At 42.4% G+C, this 23,878-nt stretch overlaps 1 protein-coding gene across 5 annotated transcripts in view; it reads right to left on the bottom strand.

Moving 5' to 3' along the window:
- LOC310922231 (fibroblast growth factor 13) overlaps positions 1-23,878 on the bottom strand; it is a gene marked incomplete at its 5' end in the record, with an annotated part of 329,490 nt that overhangs the window by 264,263 nt on the left and 41,349 nt on the right. The window contains one exon of one of the 5 annotated variants that reach the window (XM_083882688.1): positions 10,972-11,036. The exons of the other annotated variants lie outside the window; for them this stretch is intronic. Of the gene's footprint in view, positions 1-10,971; positions 11,037-23,878 lie in introns of those variants that run through there. 5 annotated transcript variants of the gene reach the window in all.

Here is a 23,878-nt window from a genome sequence, read left to right as displayed (position 1 = left end):
TCCAATATAACAACACAGGAGTGTACACACTGAAAATCTTTCACCTTTTAAAATAGGTGTTATCAACAGCCTAGGCAGCATTAATCAATGTTCTTATCACTTTGGTAATTATATTCCTCCTGGCACACACATGCAAAGGATGGAATTTAAGATCTTAACCTGAGGCTTGGAAAAGAAAGAACAAAGCAAGAAAGCACTTACTGTGTCACAAACAAACAGCACAGTTCAAAGAACTCCCTCTCCCCACAGAAGAGTCTCTAGAGAAATAAATGCATACAACTTTCTAAATCCTGTTTCAAAAAGGAGAGGTTTCAGCACCCAGCACTCGTAAGCCAAGTCGTTTGTCCAGACCTCAACCAGCACTTTCAGTGCAACAACCATTTCAGTGCAAGACGTTTTCCACTTTCCCAGAGCTGGACATCAAACAGAGCAACACAATCTCAGCAAGTACGCAGCCCTGCGATGCTCCTGTCTCCCCTAACCCACAGCACACACAGCTCCCAGCAAAACCCAGTGCTCTGGTCATTACTGAACCAGAACTCCCTCTGCCTTCAGCCAGAATTTGGTCCAAAGATGAAAGCACTGGAAATCACGTGGGAGATGCACAGACTGCATGGACAGACTAAGAAAAAGTATTTCAAGAGGTGCATCTGGAAGGTAAGAATAGACTATTGCAGTGACAAAAGTACCTTTTAAAATAGAGCACACTTGTGCTATCCCTTTCTGCTGCCAAGAGGAATCAGCAGCAGAGGACTGGAGACAGCAGGAACAGGTGTTTTCTCTAAAAGGAGAATTCATTCTTTTGGCCACCTATACAGCATGTTTGGCCAACGGGTTCAAATCAAAGTGTGGGATCCTCCCATCAGCAAGATCCAGTCACTGGCAAGCTTTGCTGGAAGCTCTGCAGTTGCCTTTCACATGATCAGGTGAAAAGATGCTTTCTGAGCTTCTGTTTGCCATTCCTTTTTTCTTCTACACCATGTATTATTTAAAATTATCTGGAAGAATTACAAATTACTCTAACCAATTCTTTCAGCATGCAAGAATATATGACTGTAAGGAGATTATAAATGTATTTTCTTACAGATGAGCAGTTCAAGCCCAACATTTAAATGTTAGTATAAAAATATGCAAAACCAAACTGTATGACAGAACTTGCTTTGTCAAAACACAAATGTCTCATAAAATATGCTGTCTGGCATCATAAGTAGTAGGTGATATTTTTCAGACAAACTTTTTCAAGGAAAAAATACTGATTAAAATTAACAAAAGACATTCAAAATTAGGATTTGATATTTTGTCTTTTGATTTCAAATGGCAACAATTCTGAGGTTTATTAGATTTGTTTAAAGGTCAGTCCCAAAATAAAAAAATTATCTATGCAAAATATTTTGTTCAACCCTTCATAGCTTCCTAAAGTTACTGTTCCTTAGTTGAAAACTGCCAAAAAATCTCTCATTTTTATGCAGTTCCCCTATCTGCCATCTTTGTCTCCAATATTTCTCTACAGTCCACAAGCCAAAACACACCATTTGTTTGGTTCTAATCCAAAGGGCCTTCACCCATGTAACTCATCAAAAGGTTTTTAAGTCTTCCCAGCAGCTGTGATCTTTTGGCAGCTCATGTGAGGAGAAGGGAAATTGAATTTCCTGGAAGAGAAACCACTCTGAACCATTTGTACATGGCCTCACCAACAGCCAAGCAGCACTGCTGCCTTACAGCAGGACCAGGGCAAGGTGCAGAGGTAAAATGATTTAACAGTGCCTGCAGAGATGGGATGGGAGCAGGGGAAGGGCAGAGGGAAACCTGCCAGGCTGCGCTGAAGACACAAAATGTCTCTTAGCAGTGTCAGGCAGAAACCCAAAGCACTGGGAATGGTGACCAGCCTACCCTGCCAGGATGGAGACCCAGTCTCCAAGAGGAGCTGCCAGCAGGGATCTGCTGAAGAAGGATAGAAAAGCAGCTCCCTAGAGGGATGTTTTCCACTGGGACTCTGGGGCACCAGGGCTGAAGGGTTTGGGGCCACAGAGACTGCTCTCACACAGCAGGGCCAGAGCAGGAACCTGATCTGCAGCAGCTCGTGCTGGTTTCTGCACTCCTGTGCCCTGCCTTCCTCTCATTACAGCTCAGAGCTATTACATCTGTTTTTGAGAGGCAGCCTTGATGATTACAGAGAAATCAAAGCAACTGATAACAAAATTTGGACATTCACTCCAAATAAAGCCAAGAGTATTGGGCTGCAATTGTATCAAATTGTGATCAGTTTTATCCCTCTAGAAAAGGCTTCACAAATAACCAAAAGACCTGTGAGTACAAATTTTTCGACTCAAGCAGACTATAAAGTATTTAGTTTCTTTGAAAGTGTGGAGGGTTTGATCTTCTCTTGCTTTGTCAAAGCAAGATGAAAAGCCCTGGATCTATTCGGTTCCATTGTGGTCACCCACAATAACATGTTTTTGTCAACAGAGCGGACACGAGGTGACACAGTCTCGTTCTGCATCAGCCTCAAAAGGCTCCTATGTTACACATGGCCCTGAAAGGAAGGAGATAGAAGAAAAAGGAAAAAATAGAGCTTAAGCTGAGATGCAGCTGAGCTTCCTAAAACCCCTTACTATAATCTATTTACACGGTTCCTGCAGAGGCTCTTTGGGTGGACAACTGTTTTATTTACACGGTGCTTTACACTTCAAATTCCAGCAATCTACCTGAGCAACTAAAAACTTCTATGCAGATAAAACCAGAAGAGATCAGAAATCCTCAGCCAGACAATTCCAAATGAAAAGCATGCTAGTGAGAGATTTTGTGTTGTATCAGGCAAAAATGAGCAGCTGTTGTGAACACTGCATTTCAAACGGGCTGTTATTAAATATCTCACTGGACTAAGTCATATTCAAACCACCTATGGCATGACCAGTGGCAAAACCTGACAAGGATGACATCTGATTTCAATGATACCCATCCTGCAAATAAATACAAATATTCCCTCTTGACAGAGATGGCAGATTGTTTTTGTACAAGGCAAATGATTATGAAAATCAGGTGAGCTGTGGGTCATGTACTGTCAGTCAGAGATCAGAGCATGCAAAGCTGCTGAGCATCCTTAGTGCATTTTGCATTGCAGAAGTATTCAGCACTTCACTGAATCAGGCCCCATGGCCAACGAAGAATTGCTGATTGCAAGATGATCTAAAACACAATGGCCACCACACACAGAAGAATGACTCCCTTTTTACACTAAGCATTTTGCCAACTACAGTAACATCCACCAGGCCCAGCTGCATCCAGTGTCCAGGGCAAAACTGCTTTGTCCCCACCTATTTTCTCATAAGCAGGGACAGGAAGCAGAGGAACATGCTGCAGAAATAAAATCTTGCCTGCAGGTAAAACACCAGCAAATGACAATGGTGCCAAAGGAACCCTTCCTGCTTCACTAAAACACTTCTCCTTTGGGCGAGTCTGCATTTTCCAGAAGACACAACCCTACCTTGTCATGAAGCTTCTCTCCAGCTCAAACCTTTCCCACACACTGCCTTTGAAGCAGCAAACAGGTCAGATATTCTTCATCAGCTGCCAACCTCAACATGTGCACAGTTCATCTCTGCTGGCTGTTCAGTCACCTGACTTGTCCATCCAAGAACTACAGCAGCAGGTTACCCTCTAACCACGAGCTCATTCTGATGTTCAAATCCAGCTAAAATGAATTGCTAAACTGCTGAAATAAAATTAAATAAAAGTTATATAGCAAGATTTCTTGCGGGCCCTACAGGCTGCACTCTGTCATATTACACAAGCCCATAAAATATTTTAAGTGACCATGTCTACACAATTACACATAATTCAGCAGAGAGGAACATACTGCTAAATTATGTAAATCATGCTGGCATTTATGTCTGTGCAGGACTAATACTAAATATAATTAAAATACTTCTGTTTTCTTCTAAGAGAAACTATCAGGCTGCCAGCTCTTCTCAAAGAGTGCAAGGTGCCAAGCCCAGAGATGTGACGGTAGCATGGGCTGTGGTGTCCCCCAGCAGGAGCAGCCTGACACAAGTGTTTAGCCCACGGCAGGTGAGCATCCACACCTGCAGTGCCACCTGCCAGCCTGCACAGGGGACAGACAGCCCACAGAAGGGGACAGCGCGCAGTGCCATCAGGCTCTGTGGCAGCACGGCTTGGCAAGCAGCACGCTGGCACCTCCAGATGGCTTCAGAGCAGCCAAGGCATGGGGACAAAGCTCCACGCAGGAGGAACACCATCCTGACTGTGCTTCTGGAGGAAAGAAATCCCAAGGCTTTGGGGCTCCTGAGCTCCAGTGAGGGACAGACTTCACAAGCAAGAACCAGCCCAGCAGGACACAGGAAGAGTCCTGGTCCGTCTGTATGCCCCCTCACCCTGCAGCAATTCCTCATCACTCAGATTACTTCAGAGACCTCCAGATACCCCAAACCAGGGCAGAAGCCTTGCCTAGAGCTGCCCCAAGAGCTGACTCCAGGCCACCCATGAGCCCATCAGCCAATCTTCCCATGCCTCAGCAGCACTCTGCCCTCCCATCTTGGCTAAAGGACCACAAAGCAATTTACCAAACAGAAAAAAGAAAATCATTAATTTCCCTCATAATAGATTAAATAAAGAGCAAGTGAAACCCACTGTCCTGCAGACCAGGGAAGAGCTGTGTCCTCTGGATTTTTCTGTATCTTTGCCCTGCCTTTTAGCTGCCTGGTTGTTTTAAATAACCTCAGGGGTGCCTGTTTTATTATGTTTAAAGGAAGTATTTTCCTTTCTGTTCAGATTCTTTCACATTTAAGGCTAACATCAGTCATATTGATTTTTCATGGACTAACCAGACTGAGGAAACGAATAATGTGTTATTCCTTACACACATTTTTTCCAAATGGCTTCTTTGCCCAGGGCATAATGTGGTAGAGGCTGTGCTGCACTTGTTGCTGACTGATACAAAATGCCTGCTGCAATCCCACACAGCATCCTTTGCACACTGGGTCTGCAGGAAATGCAGGTGGCTGCAGTGCTCCAGCACCTAATGCATTAGAGGAAACCATAGCAGGAAAGAAAAGCTGACCAGACAGAGCTTATAACCAATGTGAACCATGCAGCACCACTCTTCATGCACAACTTGCCTGTGCCCCAGGCAAGGATAGTTTTGGTAGATGCCATCTGTGAGAATTTGAGATTTGTTCCCCAGAAAAATTACAGACAGAAAGACAATATTAGAAATTCTTTGATCTAGAGCATGAAATTGTCTCAGACATGACACATAGCAGACTGCAACTGTAGGAAAGGAGGAATCATTCATAGTTCAGCATGACTTCAGCTGCTTGGCAAACAAACAATAAATAACACAAAGAGGCAATGGCTTCACAAAGGTGAAGCAGCAGCTGAAGGTGGATGTGCTGAGCAGTGAGGAACAGCACACTGCAGATGCAGGAAGGAATGGGACCCAGGCTGCAGGAAGCACAGAGAGCAGGAGGAAATGACTGAGACTGACCAGGCAAAGAACACAGTGAGGAGAAAACCAAAGCCACGCTGGCTCCCCACTGCTGGGCAAGCTCGGGGTGGAAACAGCACAAGCAATACACATCCATCAGTGCAAGTGAAGCTCTCCACAATTTATTTTCATCTCCAAATCCACTTTGCAAAGCAAGAATGGTACAGCTCTATGTTGGGTTGACAGAAGGGTGTGGGACAAGGCAAAAACTTTCAGTGCAACTGCCTGTGGAGTTTGCCCTTTTACTAAAACTGGGAGGATATTTATAGAATAAATTTTCACTTCAAGCCCTGACACATACTATATTACTCAGGAAGTGTCAAAAGTGCAGCAGCAAAACTGAAATGAATTAAAATCATCTTTTGAACCATTTGATGCTTGATGAAATAAGACATGATGAGCAATGATATCCTTTGGAACCAAAACAAGAAGAGAATGTTAATCCATCTCTTCAGAGCTTATCTTCCATTTTGAGTATTTTGGGAAGAAGTTGATACACCTGACTAAGACACAGACGACTCAGCCACTGACAGAATCTGTAGCTTACAACCCAAAAGTGGTGCTTTGCTTACCAGCAGTTGGCATCATCAGCAGTCAGGTCTGTGACACACACACCAAAGCACTGCTCAAGTGCATTTCCAAGCATCCTCCCACCCTCACTCTGCCCAACGAGTTCTTCCATTGCACTTCAGTGTTGGAAGTGATTTTTCAGTCACAAAAGAAGATGCAAGAAATGTAAGAGTATGAAGAAGAAGGGATAGTTAATGAATTTTAAAGAATGTCTTAAAAACAAAAATAAATCCAGACATTATGACAATTCTCTGTGTGTGTGTTGGTACATTTTGGGTTTCCTAAAGTTCTGTATGTTTTTGTTATTAAATTTCTGTAATGGTTTATCCCTACACCCCCCACCCCACTCCCAGTTCATTGTAATCCTTCCCTGATAATACCCACTGCCACACCCTAAGGCTTGAGTGCTCTGGTAAAAGCTGAGTGACTCAGCCAGGCATCAGGTTCCCCCTACCCCCCTTTTGCCATAGATGGCCTTCCTGTTCTGGGTCACACCCTTTTGCCCCTGCTATTGGCCGTGAGTTCTCCCCCCCCCCCCCCCCCCCCAGGGAACGCCCTCGAGGAAAAAAGGGAAGCCTGGAGGCTCGGAGCTCTCTGGACACATGAGCATGAACTCGGAATAAAGCTTGTTCCTTCCCACGTGTGAGCCCTCCTTCTTCCAGCCGCAATCACGTCTCAGTCTGAGGTTCCGACCTACAAATAACACGTTTTTATGGTTCTCTAATGAGCAAAGCTAGCCGGTGGAAGAGCTCAGAGGAAACCGTTTGTCAGACACACGACAGTGAACGCCCAGACAACATTTAGCAGTGTGATCAGTAGTGAGTGATCATCCTAGTAGCAAACATATACAGAGTGACGCCTGGCAGCAGGAAACTTTAAGTATTTCACTGCCAGAGCTAAACAAAAACTCAGAGTCCTCAAGCTCCTTAATCCTGATACAAACAGAACAAAGAAACAAATGTGTTGCTGATTTTCTTAAATCAGGAGGTCATGATTTATATCAAGAGTTTGAACTACTGTGACTGAGTTCTGACCTGAGGCCTTGACGAGGCCTTGAAGCCTGTTGCGCAGATAAAATTCCATCAGGTGTGTGGCGCAGCTAGAAAAAGACACCTTAAGGTGTTTGGGGAAAATATGGGAATTTGAAGGTCACTGAGTAAAATAGTTAGTAGGCACATGTGTAGCCACCTTAATTGTAACTAAAATAATGTGTGTTTACATTCTTTCTCTTGCTGTGTGCCAATGAATGAGCTATCCAAACTGTAAACTATATAGAAGTGTATAAAAGACGCCATTTCTCTCGAAATAAAGGAGTTACGTAGTGTTACTCACATTGAGCGGACCTGCGTTTTCTCTGGCCAGTCCTCCCTTTTTTTTTATTAAGGTTACCCTGGCAAGACAAATGTGTTTCTTTTACACCTGTTCTAGGGGTAGCTCCAAGCTATACCCCATGCCAATTACTCAAAAGTAACAAGTCCTCCAGGAATCAGAGCAGAAGGTATGACCAGAAGACAATTTCTAGAAATGAAAGAGAAATTTTAAGTATCTACACACTGGAATCAACAAGTCTTGTCAAATAAAAGACTGAGGGAGGAATAACCATGATTTTCCTGAAAGAAAACAGAATTCTAACTTTTTGGCTATGATAATTTCCTCAGATTTTACTGTTCAGGGAAGGCAATTAAGTGAATTACTACTGGCTACACTGGAATACTTTTCTAGAAGCATAGGACATTCGGGGTTGAAACAATTCCCACTGTATCACACTGCTTTCTTACTGCCATCAATGTATTACTGAAGGACAAGTTCAGGCCACAGCAGTTCCTGAACACACCTTTTCCTGTCCCCAAACCACACGGATTTACCCAGCCTCAGAACATTACAGAAATCACAAACTGCCCTTACAGCTCTTCAAGCCCCCTGGGCACAGCTAATTTCCTGAACTGCAGCAAAGAAAAATATGGCACAGTAGGAAACAGTTTAATATCAAACTGATTTGTAAGAATGTTTCTGTTTGTTCCACATACTGTAACAAAACAATTCCATTTCAGAACTGTTGAGATATTTGGTTGGTTTATTTATTTTTAAATAAAAATAGCTAAATTAGACATCATAAATTTTAAAATAACCTCAGAACCTTTGTTTTCTACTGAAAGGAATTTCATCCTTTTTATTGTGGTGTCCTCAGCTTGCCTGTAGGTGAAGGGAAGGCTTGGGGCCATCACCAACCCAAGGAAAAGGGAAATAGATGCTGCAGACCTGTCTGAAAAAGGCATCACTGAGTCGCTCAGAGCAGTTATAGGGAAAAGGTCCCTGAATGATGGACCCAAACCCTATCTCAGTTCCTCACAAGCCTGACTGTTGCCCAATATACTATTTTAAACACTTCTACAGAAACATCTTGAACATGTTTTCATCTCTTATATTACCAGAGACAGTAAATTCTATCCATCTCCCAACCTCTTCTCCTCTATTTTGTTATTTTCTGAGTTTTATTTTGCGATCTGTTACGCAGAGTTCAAAAAGGAACATAATTTAAAATTTATTCTTCAGAACCAAGTTTTTATCTTTTTTTCCCAACAGATCCAGTGGAGAGGAGAGAGGGAAGATGAACAAAAAATGAAAAAAAAAACCCAAAAACAAAAACAAAAACAAAAAAAACTTCCTGTCACATAAATAATGAAAAAGATGCTCAAAGACTGAAATTTTCACATGTGGCTTTTGAAGTTATTTTTTTACTTCTTTGTATTTTGTTGCATGTTCTACCTGCTGTTTTTTCCCCTTGGTAGCTTGACAAGTTCCTTTTAAAAAAAGATTTTTAAAAGGGAATTCAAGAAGTTTTCACTGATCTTGTCCAAATAAAAGGAAGATTTTTTTTGTTGAGGATGCAAATGGCAATCCTTTGAACAAAAGGCACTTACCCACATGATGCCAAATCCTTTCTTGGCTGAGAGCTTACACAGTGCAGGCTCCATCCACAATAACACCAGTGCAATAGGGAGGAAAAATTAAATTTGAACCAATCTTTGGCCAGGCACAGCACACGGAAATCCTCTTTGCGTCGTTGAGGCATAAGGAGTGGGATGTTTTCTGTATCATTTCTCTGTGGAGCCAGTGCCCGGGTGCAGGTGCTGAGGTGACAAAGTGGTGCCCATGTGTGACATGAACAGGCAGCTCTGCCAGCCAAGGAGAACAAATCTCCCAGTGCTCGAGCTCATTTCCTCAGAGCCTACTGAGTTATCCTCAAAATGGTTACAAAACAAAAGCAAATCTCTGGAAAACCATTCAAGTGTAATCTCTGTGGATATTTCCAGCATCAGCCAGCCAAAAGGCAAGGCTCCCCTCTCTCCTCAGCTCACCTTGGCTCAGCTGTCCTTTCTCCTTGCAGTGCTCTCCTGTTAACCCCCTGCAAACTGCTGTGCTTTCCCCAGTCTCACACAAAGGCCACATTTGTACCTATTCACACAGGGACACCACAAAGTCACCTCCTGTCCCCCTGCACCCCACCCTGTGTGAGGAAGGTGCCAGGCAGAGCACAGGCTCATCCTCCTGGTGCTGCCCAGGCTGGGGAAGATGTGGGCAGCACAAACTAAAACCCCAAATCTATCTGGAAGTAAAGGGGCAAGCCTTTTGGAGAACAACTCAGAGAAAATAATCCATGCTTCCTATGGCTTGCAGAAGCTGGAAAAGTCACACTGCCACGTACTGCTGCTCCCGGCGCTCAATCCTCCTTCTTGCTGGTTTTATCTTGGCTCTATCTCCTGGGAAGAATTTGGAGAACCAGATGCATTGACCTCCAAATCCCTTGTTACTCTCTCTCTTAAATGAAATCCAAATTAATCACATCACAACAGCCCCAAGAGTGCTGAGAAGGCCTTCAGCAGCCAGTGTTCCATGAGCCATGCTGCAGCCCGCAGCAGGAACCGCTCTCCGAGCAGAACAGAGGTAAAGTTGTGTTTGCCGGTGTGGCACCTGCCTACAACTCTCCAGATTACTGACAGGAAGCTGCTCTTCCCAGAGAAGCCTCTCTCAAGCTCTCCAGCCTCATGATTTTCCAGACACACTGCATAAATCCCCAGTAACACTTCCTGGTAGCAGTCACAACTGTGAGTGCAGCATCTTTTTTCAGTCTCTGGTTTACACCACAGCATCACTGTAAAACACCTTCCACGCTTTTGGGACACATGAGAACAAGCTTTTTTTCTTTTCTCTACACACCAGATACAGCAGCATCAAAGATATGATACACACACATAAGCACACAGAACACCTCCTCACCCCAGGAGACCACATGACCTAAACCACTGAGATTTGAAGAATGTATTATATTACCAGTTACTGACACTCGATCACTACATTTTAAGTAAGTCCTACAAGTAATAAACGGTATTATAAGAGTCTCTGGCATCGCCATCGTTCATTCTTCCTTCTAGATGCTGGCATCACTATCATCATGATGAAAGCTTTGAGCTCAGATTATCATTCGGATGTGTAAAAGGCTGCACAGGGAAGGATTAACACACATTTTTAAGGTAACAGTAAATGCAATTTCAACTTGTAGGGTTGCATCTGCTGCCTTTCTTTCTTTCAACAAGAATAATGAGCAGCATTCAGAAGCACATTTTAGTATCAGCTTGTTGCCATTGCCAGATCTCCCATTTCACATGTGCACCCTCAAAGGGCAAAAGATCAAGTCCTACCATAAAAGCTCAATCCTATTTGCAGTTAACCATACTTCCTACCCTTGATGAGAACACAGAACTCTGAGGAACACCAGGATCTCCTGAGTCGCTCTGACACACATCGCTGCAAACTAGTAAGTGCTTCACTGAGCCCTTTTCAGCTTTTTAAATTGGTTCTCCACCTGAGCAAGTTCACTCAGAAAACTGCAGGCTCACCTGTGCAGGCTCACCTTGGAGCCACGTGTCTCCCCCACGCCAGGACAGAGCTCCGTGTTCCCAACCCGTGGCACAGGAAACCAAGGGCCCTTTGCTGGAAAGGCACATGACGTGTGGCAGACACTAAGGATCACAAGGATCTGCTGACTCAATCAGCTGAGCTCAGAGCATGGCTCTCCACAGCACCCAGCCAATATCTTTAAGAACCACAACGTTGACACCTATCCAAAGATAAGCAGAAATCAAAATGGCAAAATGCAAAACATTCCTAAATCACCAACTGCTTCCACTGTCACAGAGGCACTGATTTATCACAGCAGTGGAATTGTCCTGTTCCTCAGTGGGAAGCAACAGCATTCACATTCTTGTAGATAATTGTGAAAAACGAGTGCCACACTCTTTTAAAATTTTATAAGTCTAATTAAAAAAAAATAGACAATAAGGAGACAAAACAAGCAAAAGTTTCTTGGCCAAGGGTGCCTGGCATAAAGTCAGCCAGCAGCACACTTCACTCTTTTGGATTTCTATCTTTAAGAATCGCTGTGTTGAATATTCAATAGATGTTAAAACATTCTTTTCAGTTTCAAGTATCCCAAATCATCTTATTTGATAGATTTATTTGTGAGTGGCTCCACTCTGTCTGGTAACATGGGTCTTGGCTGTTTTTATTTTGATTAAAAAACCAGAAATCTAGCAGCCTTCCTGCAGGGCTATAAGGTGATGACCTCTCCCCCATAATTCTTGGCTTTGGTCAGTCTAGACGTCACAAAGAAAAAACCCAGTCCTCTTACCACTTACACTATGTCACAATCAGAAAATACACTCATCACCTTTCTAAACTCTATTAATAAAACATAATACCATACAATTATACATATTGTATTAATTTTAATATTTGCGAAAAGCCAGCTTTATAATATGCATTTATAACATAATGACAAAAAATTTCTAGGGTGTAAGGAAAGGAGCTATTTTGTCTTTTCTGACTCTCAGAGATGAGGAAATGCATCAGACTCCATCTGAGAATTCTGCTACAGCTCATGTGGGCTGGGAGGAGGAGGAAGAGGAAGAAGACAGCTACAACCTGTGTTGTTTCTCCCCACAGTTTCGCCAGGTACAAAGCAAACCAGCACAAATTCAAATTTATTCTTTCAATCAAATGATGCTCTGAGACAGGTATTCATGAGCTTCCTACATTTGTGATGCCTGAATGACCCAGAGAGAATTCACGTTTGTAAGGTTTAAAATTTTAGTTGCCTCTGAGTGCAGCCGGGAGCGTGTGAGCTGCAGGAGCTGGTCTGAGTGCCCAAGGCAGAGCTGCCTGCAGCAGCACTGCCAATGCATCTCCACACCACCAAAATCCTGCACCCTCTGCTAGGGGAAAACACCCACTGGGGGCTCAGACAGCAAGGAGGAAAGAGACCATAAATATTTCTATAACCTGCCTGAGCAACTCAAAGTCAATCCAAATTTGCTGGTTACCATGAAAGCCTTCACATGGTTAAAATGTTTTCTACGTTCAGTTCAGGCACTGGACCCACTTCTTTCAACTGCAGCTTCCTCTCCATTTCAGTGCAGAAAACTCAACAGTTAATTCACAGGACTGAACATTTAAACACATTGCTGCAGCTTCATGCATTGGCAAGAATTGCATTTAAAATTCTTACAGTATCAAAAGTGAAAATTTCAAATAAATGCATTTAACCCTTGAATTTTCACTGAAACATTTTGATTAATTCAATCTCAATTAATTTAATCTCAAGTCTCAAGATTAAAGCAGTACAACCAATTTGATTTCCACACCTAAAGGCACAACTCACTCATGATATGGGAGTGGGCACCATTCACCAGTGCATCCCAATTGCTGGTGAGAGCAGGATCCAACAGCGGAAATCCTGCTCAGCTGTCCTGGGAGGCCCCACTCCTTAGCTCAGCTGTGGTGGGTCCTTCCAGCAATAGCTCCTGCTTTCCCAGGCTAATCACCACTGCCCTGGCAGCCACCTGCCCCGGCAGCCACCTGCCCCAAAGTCCCTCTGGGTGCTGGCACACAAGCTGGCACAGCAGGGTGGGCAGGGGACAGTGCCCAGCAGAGCTGGGGAGCAGCCTGCCCTGTAGGGAGGACAAGACACCATGGCAGAGATGCTGCAGGAGGGACAAGGAGAGGATTAACTCTGGCTGAGCAGTGCTGAAGATGCAGGTACCCGACCACAGGGACAGAAACTGCTGTGAGGATACTTGCTCATTAATCAATTTCTTTGGATGCACAGCAGAAAAGGAAGCAAAAGCAGGAATTAGCAGGCTGTTCTGAAGGTAGATGTTTATTCAAGGCTGCCTCTGCGTACACAAACCAGGAACAAAAGGAAAGGCTTTTATTTGGTTAAAGCACTAAAAGCAAATGCTTTCTTTATTTGTGATTTTACAATGTTAATCCTGCAAGAATAGCTGGACTGGAGCTATTTATCATCTGGCACTCTAGACTTTGTTTCCATAGAAGGAAATGAAAAAGGCCAGGAAGGTTCAGCCAATTTGTCTTTTAATACTCCTTATTGGTTCATTAATGATTAATTCTTTTTAACACTCTGCCCTAGATCCTAAATTCACAGTAGCTCAATTCAAATGAAAGATTTCAAATTCCCATCTCTCCTCCCTCTTCTCTTCTGTTTCCTGAGCCTATGGGAAAAAAAAAAAAAAAACAAAACATGCCATTGCTGAGCACACTGCTGTCAAAGGAAATCATCCCAGACAGAAAAACCTCTCTGGAAGATTAAGTGGTGCAAAAGATGAAACAAGCAAAGAACACAACCAAACCCAGTCCTGAAGAGCCACAAACAGTAAAGGACCCACGCAATAATGATAATATCTGCCACCACTTAGCCACCAAGTCTACAAGTGATTTATGCCTAGCACTGCACTACTGCAGCATTCAACTGTGCTTAGTTACTGAACTCTTCCTTTGGAAGGAATATGGATTTATTTCTTCAGCAAAATTTTGAGAACAGAAAATGCTATTGTTCCACAAACAGAAATCAAAGAAAGCTCTTAGAAACATCATCTAACCAGAACATTTGAACATTTCCTTTGGATTACAGACAGCTATAGCCCTGGTCACAGTGGTCTTTACAAGTTCCATGAGAATTTAGTAACAATGCATTTGTCACTGCCCTGTCCTAGATGCTAGAACATACTTTAAGAGTATTCTACGTCGAGTTTCCTCCAGGATTTCAGTTCATCCATTCAGTGTTTCCTGGAGCTGTAAAAGAATCAGATGAGCAGTAGAGGTGTCTCAGATCCTATTCCTACCACAACTATCAGTACAACACAATTTTGCATCTCACTCCTGTTTAGATAAGGAAGCAGTGAAATAACCACCTTGACAGTGTGCTCTGACATCTCTGGAGGAATTATGCCATTTCTGTTCAGTATTTTTACTAATCTGCTTACATGCTGTTCCTAGCTGTTGCAGTTCAAATACATATTTACCTCAAAGTACACTTGACAAGACTGTAGCTCTCCCATTCATCTCAAATGAAGAGAAACAGATGCAAACACGTGCATTTCCACACAAAGCAATTAACCCAGGTGATGCATTTATCTGAATCGAAGCAGCTTTCTCTCCCATTTAAAAGGAAGGAAAAAACACAAACCCACAACAAAAGAAAGCAACATCTAAAAAAAGCCACTACAAAGTACTTCAGTTCCCTAGATAAATAGTATTTTTGGCCTAAGGACACTGACAGCACCATTCTGCACTTTACTCAGAAAGCTGAAAGCTTGGGTACCACAGCCAGGACTGCTACTCTGAACTCAAAGTTATTGGAGAGATCTTTGAAAGGATTTAACGCTTGAGAAGCTGGTTGATCTCTAGCCAAGTGTCTGAATGACAGGAATTGGAACATTACCTGGTCAGTATTGCTAAAAATACCTCTGCCACAATGACCTGCTGAGCATTCTGCACTCAGCCACATTACTTCAGACAGTTTCCCACCATCATTAACCATGAGCAAAACTGTGCAAGAACAGAACAGCATTGCCCGAATCTTTTTGTAACTCTGTCATCACACAGACAATCAACAGTGTTGGAAATGCCTCTAGAGCTTAATAGCCCCCAATAATTCATCACTAATTCTGCTTTTTCATTCCCTTCCTCCAACCATCTTGTGATTCTCATCACTATTGAACTGGAAAGACTGGAAACTATTACCAAACTTTCTGGGTTTAAGCAACATGTTTTTTTTCAATACAGCATTATGTCATTTTTTTTCCTGTATAAAAAGGATTTTCAAGATCATCCATTTCTGTGTTACTGAGCATTCCAAGGGCATGAAAGTTCAGTTTCACTTGAGCCTTTCTACTTAACAGTTCACAGCCTGCCTTGGGAATCCTGGAGGTATGAAAATCCTCAAGGAGAGATCCCTCGGGAACATCACCGTGTCAGGTTTACTGCTGGGTGTTGATCACTGTGAGTGCTGGGAAAAGCAGAAGTTCCCCAGGGAACCCCCCCCCCCAGCCATTGTGATCTGCTCCACACACAGCCCAAAGCACATCCCAACACCCTGCAGCTCCTGCTCATGGCCATCTTCTCATCAAGCTTCTCCAAACTCCTGCACCAGCAGTCCCTGGGAAGAGCCAGCTCCAGGAGCTGCCAAAGCTGCCAGATTTGTTTTAGCCATTAGTGGCACAATGTGTCCCAGGAAAGCAATGCCAGCAGCAGATCCTGACTGCAGGCAAAGCTTCAAATCACTCTGAAGTGGTGTGAGTGCCACAACTGTATTTCTGCCTGCTCTGCTCCTGATTACACACACATACAAGCCCCAGAGGTTGCAGTTCCACGTGAAAAAAAAAGGAAAGAAATAGGTCTGCCTTCTTATGTTATTTTAAGCAACTGCATAGTCCAATTGACTTCAGAGGACCTGCTCATGTGCCAAGCTAGACATATGTTTAAATACTTCCCTGAAATAATGCCAGATCTCACCTCGCCAAACCCTCTGCTGTCCCCCTCACCCTCACTGTCCTCCTGAGGTGCTTAGAGCCTGCTCTGAAAGGACACTCCTGCACTATGGGAACAGTGGTGTCCACAGGGATGATGCTCAGAAATGCTGTAAGATCCTGGTCCGAGTGCACACGCAGCCTGAAGCACGCCTGAGCTCATGGCTACAGCCTGTTTTGTTTGCATTTCCAAGTGGAAGAAAGATCAGAATCTCCTCTTTGGTGTCTGCCAAACGTGCCATTTCCTCACAAAGCATCTTTTCCCCTGAAAGCCAACCCCTGAATTTTAGTCTGGCACAAACACACCCACTAAAACCATTTCATGTAGGTCAGCTCAAGAAACACTCAGTGAACTCCCACTTGGCTGGAGCAGCATGAACACATGTAACATGCTAGATCAGCCCCTGCTCCCACTCCATAGGAATCAGGAGTACCAGCACTGTTATCACCTGTTGCAGAGATGGTGGATTTCATAATTACACTACGGTATTTATGCCAGCTGCATATAAAGATACACTCCCCCACTCCCCATTTTATTTTAAAGAAGTCAGTAAACCATAAGTTTTATGGCCTCTCTGAAGTGCACAGCGAAGCGTATGCCTGCTTTTGTTTGGATTCATTATGCACTTTCCTGATATATTCTGAAGAGCTGAGAAGGCACCCAAGAGAATCATCTTGTAATCATCTGATATCTCCATGTGACCTCCCCTCTGCAATTTGCATTGGCTTTGAGTTTCCAGATGAAGACGTCGGACAAAATAGTGCTAGGATTAATTTTAGCCTCCTCCTCAAGATGACTCACTGATACCAAAATAAGGTTATAATACTTGACAGAGCAGAATATTCTCCTTACCAACATCATCTGTTTCAGGCTTCTCAGAACTGAAATAAAGTGTGGAAAAACAAAATAACAAAGAGGTGCTTTGAGAGCAGAGAAAGAATTAAAATGGCTTCATTCTTGCCAGTTTGCAAATCAGGCTCCATGGCAGGCATGGGTCTGAACATAAGATCTCCTTGAAATGAGACATCCACTCAAACTCATCAAAAGATGGTAAAAACAGTTTTGGTACGTTGACAGAACAAATTTCTCCAATTTTTAATTTCCAAGTACCTGCAGTAATGGACTGTGGAAGGTTTGTGCCACGAGAGGCAAAGGCATTTTTACAGTGATGGCCTGGCACTCTTCAGCCCAGGGCAACACAGCAGCCCCTGCAGAAATGCACACCAATCCCTTAACTTGGGCATGTACTCCAGAGCTAACACAGCTTCGAGACTGCATTACCACCACTTTTCAACTGTGTTTGTTGAGAATGGCTCTAGGGAAAGTGATCAAGCCTTTCTGAATCCCCAACACGGAGAGAAAGAGCCCAAATCTGCCCTCTCTTACTCAATGCCAGCCTGCCTGCAGACTCTGGACAGACACACTTTGAATTACAATCATGCAACTTTTAAACATGAGCTTAGGCTTCAGTACCTCCCAGTGTCCTTGTCAGCCAAAGTTTTACCAGGTGTGATTGTAGAGATCTTTTTTGGACAATTTTCAGAGCAAAACCAAATCTACTGTGGTAGCACAGGGATGCTTTCCTGCCAGTGCAGTGAAAGCCTGAAGGAGTGGAAGTGCTGAATGCCAAGGGTGCTGAGACAAGGGATGAGCAGAGGACCTGAACCTTCTTCCTGGCCATTTTCATTTCCTTCTATGGAAACAAAGTCTAGAGTGTCAGATGATAAATAGCTCCAGTCCAGCTATTCTTGCAGGAATAATATTGTAAAATCACAAAAAATTGCTTTGTTTTTGAGAGCATCTGGAGCACACCAAGAAGGTGGAGTTTGAGACTGAATTCTGTAAGTGTCCCACAGCTGTTTCTGCCCCGAGCTGAAGTTACTCCCTCACTCACAGGGCAGCAATGCTCACTGTGGTGGCACAAGTGACACTGCTCCCTCCTGACTGGCAGCCTGACCTTCCCCTCTCTGCCACAAATCCACTCACCAGGGAAGCTCCTGACACGTGTCCTCTCTGCCACAGAAAGAGCAATTAATTCACTGGGCTCTGTTCTACACACAAAACCCAGCAGCACTCTCCATCCCCACAGGCACACTGCCCTGGAATTTCTGTGTGGGAAGAACAGTATTTTACATACTTTTGGGGGGATTTCTAAGTATTTGAGACATATTTACTGTGCATATCACAAGACATACATAAAACAAGTAAACTCAAGTGTGTGTACATATTCCTGTCCAGACAAGTCTAGGAAAAAGTCTAACATGACTGAGTAGTGCCTAAAAATACACCTAATCCTTCTCTAATACTTAGACTGTTAATAATCTACACTGATATATTTTACATGAACTACACCATAAATGAATTACAGGGGAAGTTAAAGCAGACCATGACAATTATATTTGTTACATTAACTTTCTCTTGTCGTGAATAATTGCTTGCCTCTACCAGGACATGGCTGCTGGCTTGTAAGTAGACTTCAGGGGATTATTTTTTGAAAAATTAGGCTCAAATGAAACCTTCCAACAAAGTCTATGCTTTCAGCATTTGAGCATGAACAGGAGTGAAACCTGGGGCAAAAAGATACGAGAGGAGAAAAATATCCCAGTTCAACACATGCAGCACAAAACACTGTGTTTACCAACAATGTGAACAGGGAGGGAAAAGCAGCTGATGTAATCATGATATTCACTTCCTATTGTTCTTTCTAAACTATTTAATCTCTCCTAAAGTTAGTTCTGCATGGAAGAACTAAAATTAAAAGAATCTGTCGGATGCAGAGATCATGCCTTGCTTTACATACTCCTCATCAGAAGTTACAAGTCTACTACCTAATTTCCAATTAATTAATTACTAGTAAAATCCATTATGACAAAGTTTTCACAGAGTAAATGTGAAAAGTAAAATCTGAGAAAAAAATTGAGTAAAAGCTGTTACCAGAGTCTGAGATTGGTTTGAATTTTCTTTCAAATTTGCAGAAACGTAATTTAAGCTTTATTTTTATAAAAACAATCAGCCATCTTTTCTTGTTGTTATGCTCAGCAATTCCATAATTTTGAAAAAAAAAAATTACATTTCCAAAGTCATAAAACTAAGTAATTCAAAGCAGGTAATTCATCTATGCAACAATTTTAGGACTTTTCTAGTCTTTATATTTCCTGTCTTTTAAAATAATTTGCAGGAAAGCATGTGCAGAATTCCACCATAAACAAATACTAGAGAAGGAAAAAAACCTATATAAATAATATTTATTATTTATAAATAAATATTTATCTATTCTGCCAATAATGTAATATTGACAGAATATATATACAGACATCCAGAATGAGCCTGATTCAGTTACAGAATAAAAACTTATTGAACATGGCCAATTCACTTAAAGTTTTATTTACTGAATGTTTGAAAACATCGTGTCATGAGCAATACACAGAACAAGAATTCATCATGCAAATTCAATTAAATTAATAACTTTAAATGTTGTACACTTTTTCCCTCAAGCAGTTTATTTTCTCAGTGGAAAAATAAAACCTACTTTTATCAGGCATGCAATTATTTAATCAGTTTTCATCTCATCTCTGAATAAAGGCTAACAAAGAAGAGAGAGAGGTTTCATTACAAAACCAAACTGTTCCTGCTGCCAAGCCACAAACATCTTCTCAGAATCTCAAAGAATTTTACACGTCACTTAATCAGACCTACAAATAAATTATCAGTTTTAATTGGATCACTCACAGCATCTCTCTGAAACTATTTATTCATCTATGTTTACCTGCTCTGAAACAAGATGAAAGAGGATGTGTGTCTTTATTATTGGGTAATTCAATTAAGCCATCTGTGATCAAACATTCTGTAATTAACATATGTTTACAGATACAGTGTCATCCAAATTACCTACACTATAATCTGGATAGAAGTGAATTCTGTTTTTTTTTATTAATTCATCTATGGAGCACATTCTCCAGGCTCTTGACAAAGGTCATTTTGTCAGCAGTGAACCCTGGCCAGAAGAACACTTGGCACTGTGCTGGACTGCTCCAGTGACTTGCCAAACACCAGCTCCAGGCCTTAGAAGAGAGGAAAATAAAGAAGAAAACAGCCACCATCCATCTAAATAGCTTTACAATGGATAAACTCTTTGTCCTTGAAAAGCTTTTTACATTCTGTGTCCTGTGCAAGCTCCCTGCCACGAGTACACGAGTTCGGGACAAAATCTCACTGTAACCTCACACAGAGCAGGACAGAGCTGGTGATCTGTGCCACCTCACATACCTGGGCATGGCAAGGTGCCCCACACAGTGACACAGCCTCTAAACACAGGGTTACATTGACATGACACACCTGTAGCCCAGTCTGTGCTGGACTGAAACACACACACACCGCTGTCCCTCCACACAGGAGCAGAGCAGTGCCCTGGCTGCACAGTAGGTCTGAAGGGAATGAAGAAAATCCATCCATTTTAAGGCTATTTGAAAAGTAAAAGAGGCAAAGAAGATAGGAAAAAGCAATTTTCACACTAAATACCACCAGCCACAACCACTAAGGAAAAAGCTTTCCTAGCACTTCTCCGTTTTCCCAGTCAAAGCTAGTGAGAGAGCAAGAGCTGGATCTCTCCTTGTCAAATTCTTCTGTTGCTTTACTGCAGTCTCTAGACTTTGTAAAAACCAGACATTTTAATTTAGTTTTCAATGTCAAATAACTGATTTCAAGTGCATTTCCCACAACAATCCATACATTCTCTGCCTTTCTACTTTTAAACGCGTGATAGCTTGCAGCTCTCTGAGGCTGCAGTATATATTATACTGCAAAATTACCATGTCAACAAATAACTTTTCTTTACTTGTAAACAGATCCTTTCTGTGAGCTGGCAGATGTCTGCCAAATTATGCTTTTACTCATTGAGATGTTTATTGGGAAAAATATCAGTAAGATACAACCCTCTTATGTGGTGAGCAGCAACAAAAGCCTTGATGGAAAATGACTCCACCAAAATACTCATCTCTCAGCAGTAAAAGGCAGTTTGAGAACTGGTGTGCTAGCAAGGGATCTCAGACCCTGCAGGAGAGCAATTGTCTGATAAATTCTTTACCCAGGGGACATGTAAGTCAAAACCAATCAATAAGCAGGTCCCAAATTTTCAGAAAATGTGTCCTGGAGTGCAAATCCAGAGGGGGTAGATAGGTGCTGTTACATCTGCACAGGTACTGAGGCTGCAGACACAAATTCAGGTGAATTCACCTCTTTGTAGGTACCCAGAGGTAAATGGTGTCAAATGTCAGGCTGCTCATCCCTCCCTGCACAGACCAGCTCCTGCTCCAGACTGAGCCCAGGGGGAATGTGATGCTCAGCTGGTTCTCCAGACCTGCTGCAAACCCTCAGCACCACGGGCCCCTCCTGCCACGCATTTCAGCATCCCAGAGCCTCCCCACACACTCTGGGGCACTCTGAGGGGCCACACAAGAGACCCCATGTGAGGATGCTCTGCTCCAGGACCACCCTGCGTCTGCCCTGGAGTATCTTCCACCTAACATGGACGCAGCTCTGGCACAATGCAACACAAAAAATGGGGAGGGTTCGAGTACTTCCCTCAGATAAAATTAATCAGACAACAATTTATTTGTTACAGGGGCATTTCAAGCCACTACTTGAAGAGCCGCTGTTTATATTGGTCATCAGTGTGTCAATTTTCTTTCAATGTTTTAAAAGCTGTGCTTTACAAAACACATGAACAGAATTTTAAAAAAGAATAAGTAGGTGCACATACACAACTTTAATCCTCAGCATCTGAGGAAAGGACCAAACCCACAAACTTCCCAAGGAAGAAGGCATCACATCACTCCTGAAATGGCAACAAATGTGCCCATTGGTAGTTTACAATAATTTCTGCTGGTACAGACCAGCACCACAACCCAAGAGGTTAGGAAGCTGATACTTGCTAGAAAATGACAAGGAGGGCAACAGGGCCACGTGGATGGAGGAAAAGCTATAGTTACTGCTGGCAGAGCCAAAAGCAGCACAAGTGACTAAAATTGTATGGCCTTTTTATTTTTAAACACACGAACTGCAATGCCAGATTAATTAAAAGGATCCATTTCCATCATATGCAGGATCTCTTTACTGCTGTGTTATCATAGCTATATACAGCATGTCTGCAGCACATGGAGAATAGATTACTGCAGGAAAACCAACCACACAAGCCTGAAAGAAGGAAATGTGAATCAAGTGGGCAAGTTGTACAGCTTTAACATCATGACTGAAAAGCCAGATCAGGCACTTGACCATAGAGACCAGTTTAGAAAAGAAGCCAGTCTATGGTAAAAAATAAATCAGTTTCTCCATGGACACTTAATTTCTTCATGTACTCAACAGTAGCCATGCAAATGTAGCACTAAAAGAGAGAGGAGAGAGGAGTTCAGAAACAAAAGCACAAGAAAGGCATTATTCCATCAGAAATTCTCATAAAAACACAAACCATTACATACGTGGAAGCTGAAGAAGTCTGTTCATGTGACAGGAACCCAAACCTTGCAACAAACAGTAAAATTTAATATCCTTCTGTGAAACCTAGATCTTGCAACAAACAGACCAATCCGACAACCTTCTATTGAAGCACCAAATGAAATCCTCACGTACCAGGGCAGACAAAGCAGCTTTCTGCACTGAACAATAGCGACCCTCAATCTGCATTTAAAATTCCCTAATCTAAGTATGATCTGAGTGTAATTCCTGAAGGAGTCAAACCTCATGCATTTGGATATTATCTTCTAAGTGAGCAGGGGAAAAAAGCACACACATAGGAGAGGGATGCCACCTTCAACCAACACGTACTGAGCTGACTTGAAAACAAGGCCTTGTGTCACTGCACAAATGCCAGACCAGACTTCCCTACACCACCAGCCTCTGTTAATCTCCAGTGAAGCTCCCTGGCACATAAAGATGATGACAACATCAAGGAAAAGTGACAGAATCTGGTTTATAACTATAAATACTTTTCCCCAAAACGCATTTAAAGATCTTGGAGGATAACTCAAAATCTCATGCTAACGCCAGGATTTTGTCACTGGTAGTGAAGTGCTGCACAAAGAAAACACCTTTTGTTAAAGACCATGTGCTCATTCAGTTATTTTTTTACTAGTCACACTCTCTCGTTCTCTTTAAAAACAAGATTTCTCCAAGTTGCCAACAGTTGTTTTAAATATGCTCCTTTGCTGAATAAGCCTCAGAGTTTCTATATTCAGAGCACAACCAATGCAGAAGTCTCAACATCCACTAAACTTGAATAATTTATACTCTTACAGTCTTGTATGGCAAGATACAAAGTGACTTAATCATCAGGTATTCAGAGCATTCTCCTCCACAGAAGTATGAAACTCCAAAGCAACTCCTCAGGCAGTATGTTCCACATAGGAGATAGAATCGAGTTTTCATTAAAAATTCAGAGCCATAGACAAATAAAATACTTTTGGTTCTGTGTGACTGCTTGCCTGGGCAGTTGGACAATTCATTATTAAGCACATTCCATTTCCAGAACAAGCTGAGAAAACAAGATAGGTTGCTTTAATATTAATTCACGTGTCTGCACGGTGCCTATTACATCTCATTAAGCTTTTTAAGCCTAATTCAAAGTTAAAATGTCTTTTCACTGCCTCAGTGTTTCCAGTGAGCACACCTACATCCTGGCTAAGCATCACTGCACAGATACTTTCTCAAAAGGAAAACATGGCATGGAAGCAGAACTTGTATGTTCCCTTGCTTGTCTTTATCCTGCTTATATTTTATAAACATATAAACAAAGAGAGCAAATGTTTCCCTTATGTCCTCAGATAAAAGCTACTCCAACAGTTTCACATGAGAGCCACAGAATTGATTCTGCCTTTGGGCTCCCTTGTTTTGGTTTTGGACAGAGACAACGAGGTGCTACTACTC

The sequence above is a fragment of the Zosterops lateralis genome, assembly GCF_965231275.1.
Source record: "Zosterops lateralis genome assembly, chromosome: W".
NCBI lineage: Eukaryota > Metazoa > Chordata > Aves > Passeriformes > Zosteropidae > Zosterops > Zosterops lateralis.
The sequence above is the reverse complement of the archived record's forward strand: the minus strand, read 5'-3'. Positions and strand labels throughout refer to the sequence as shown.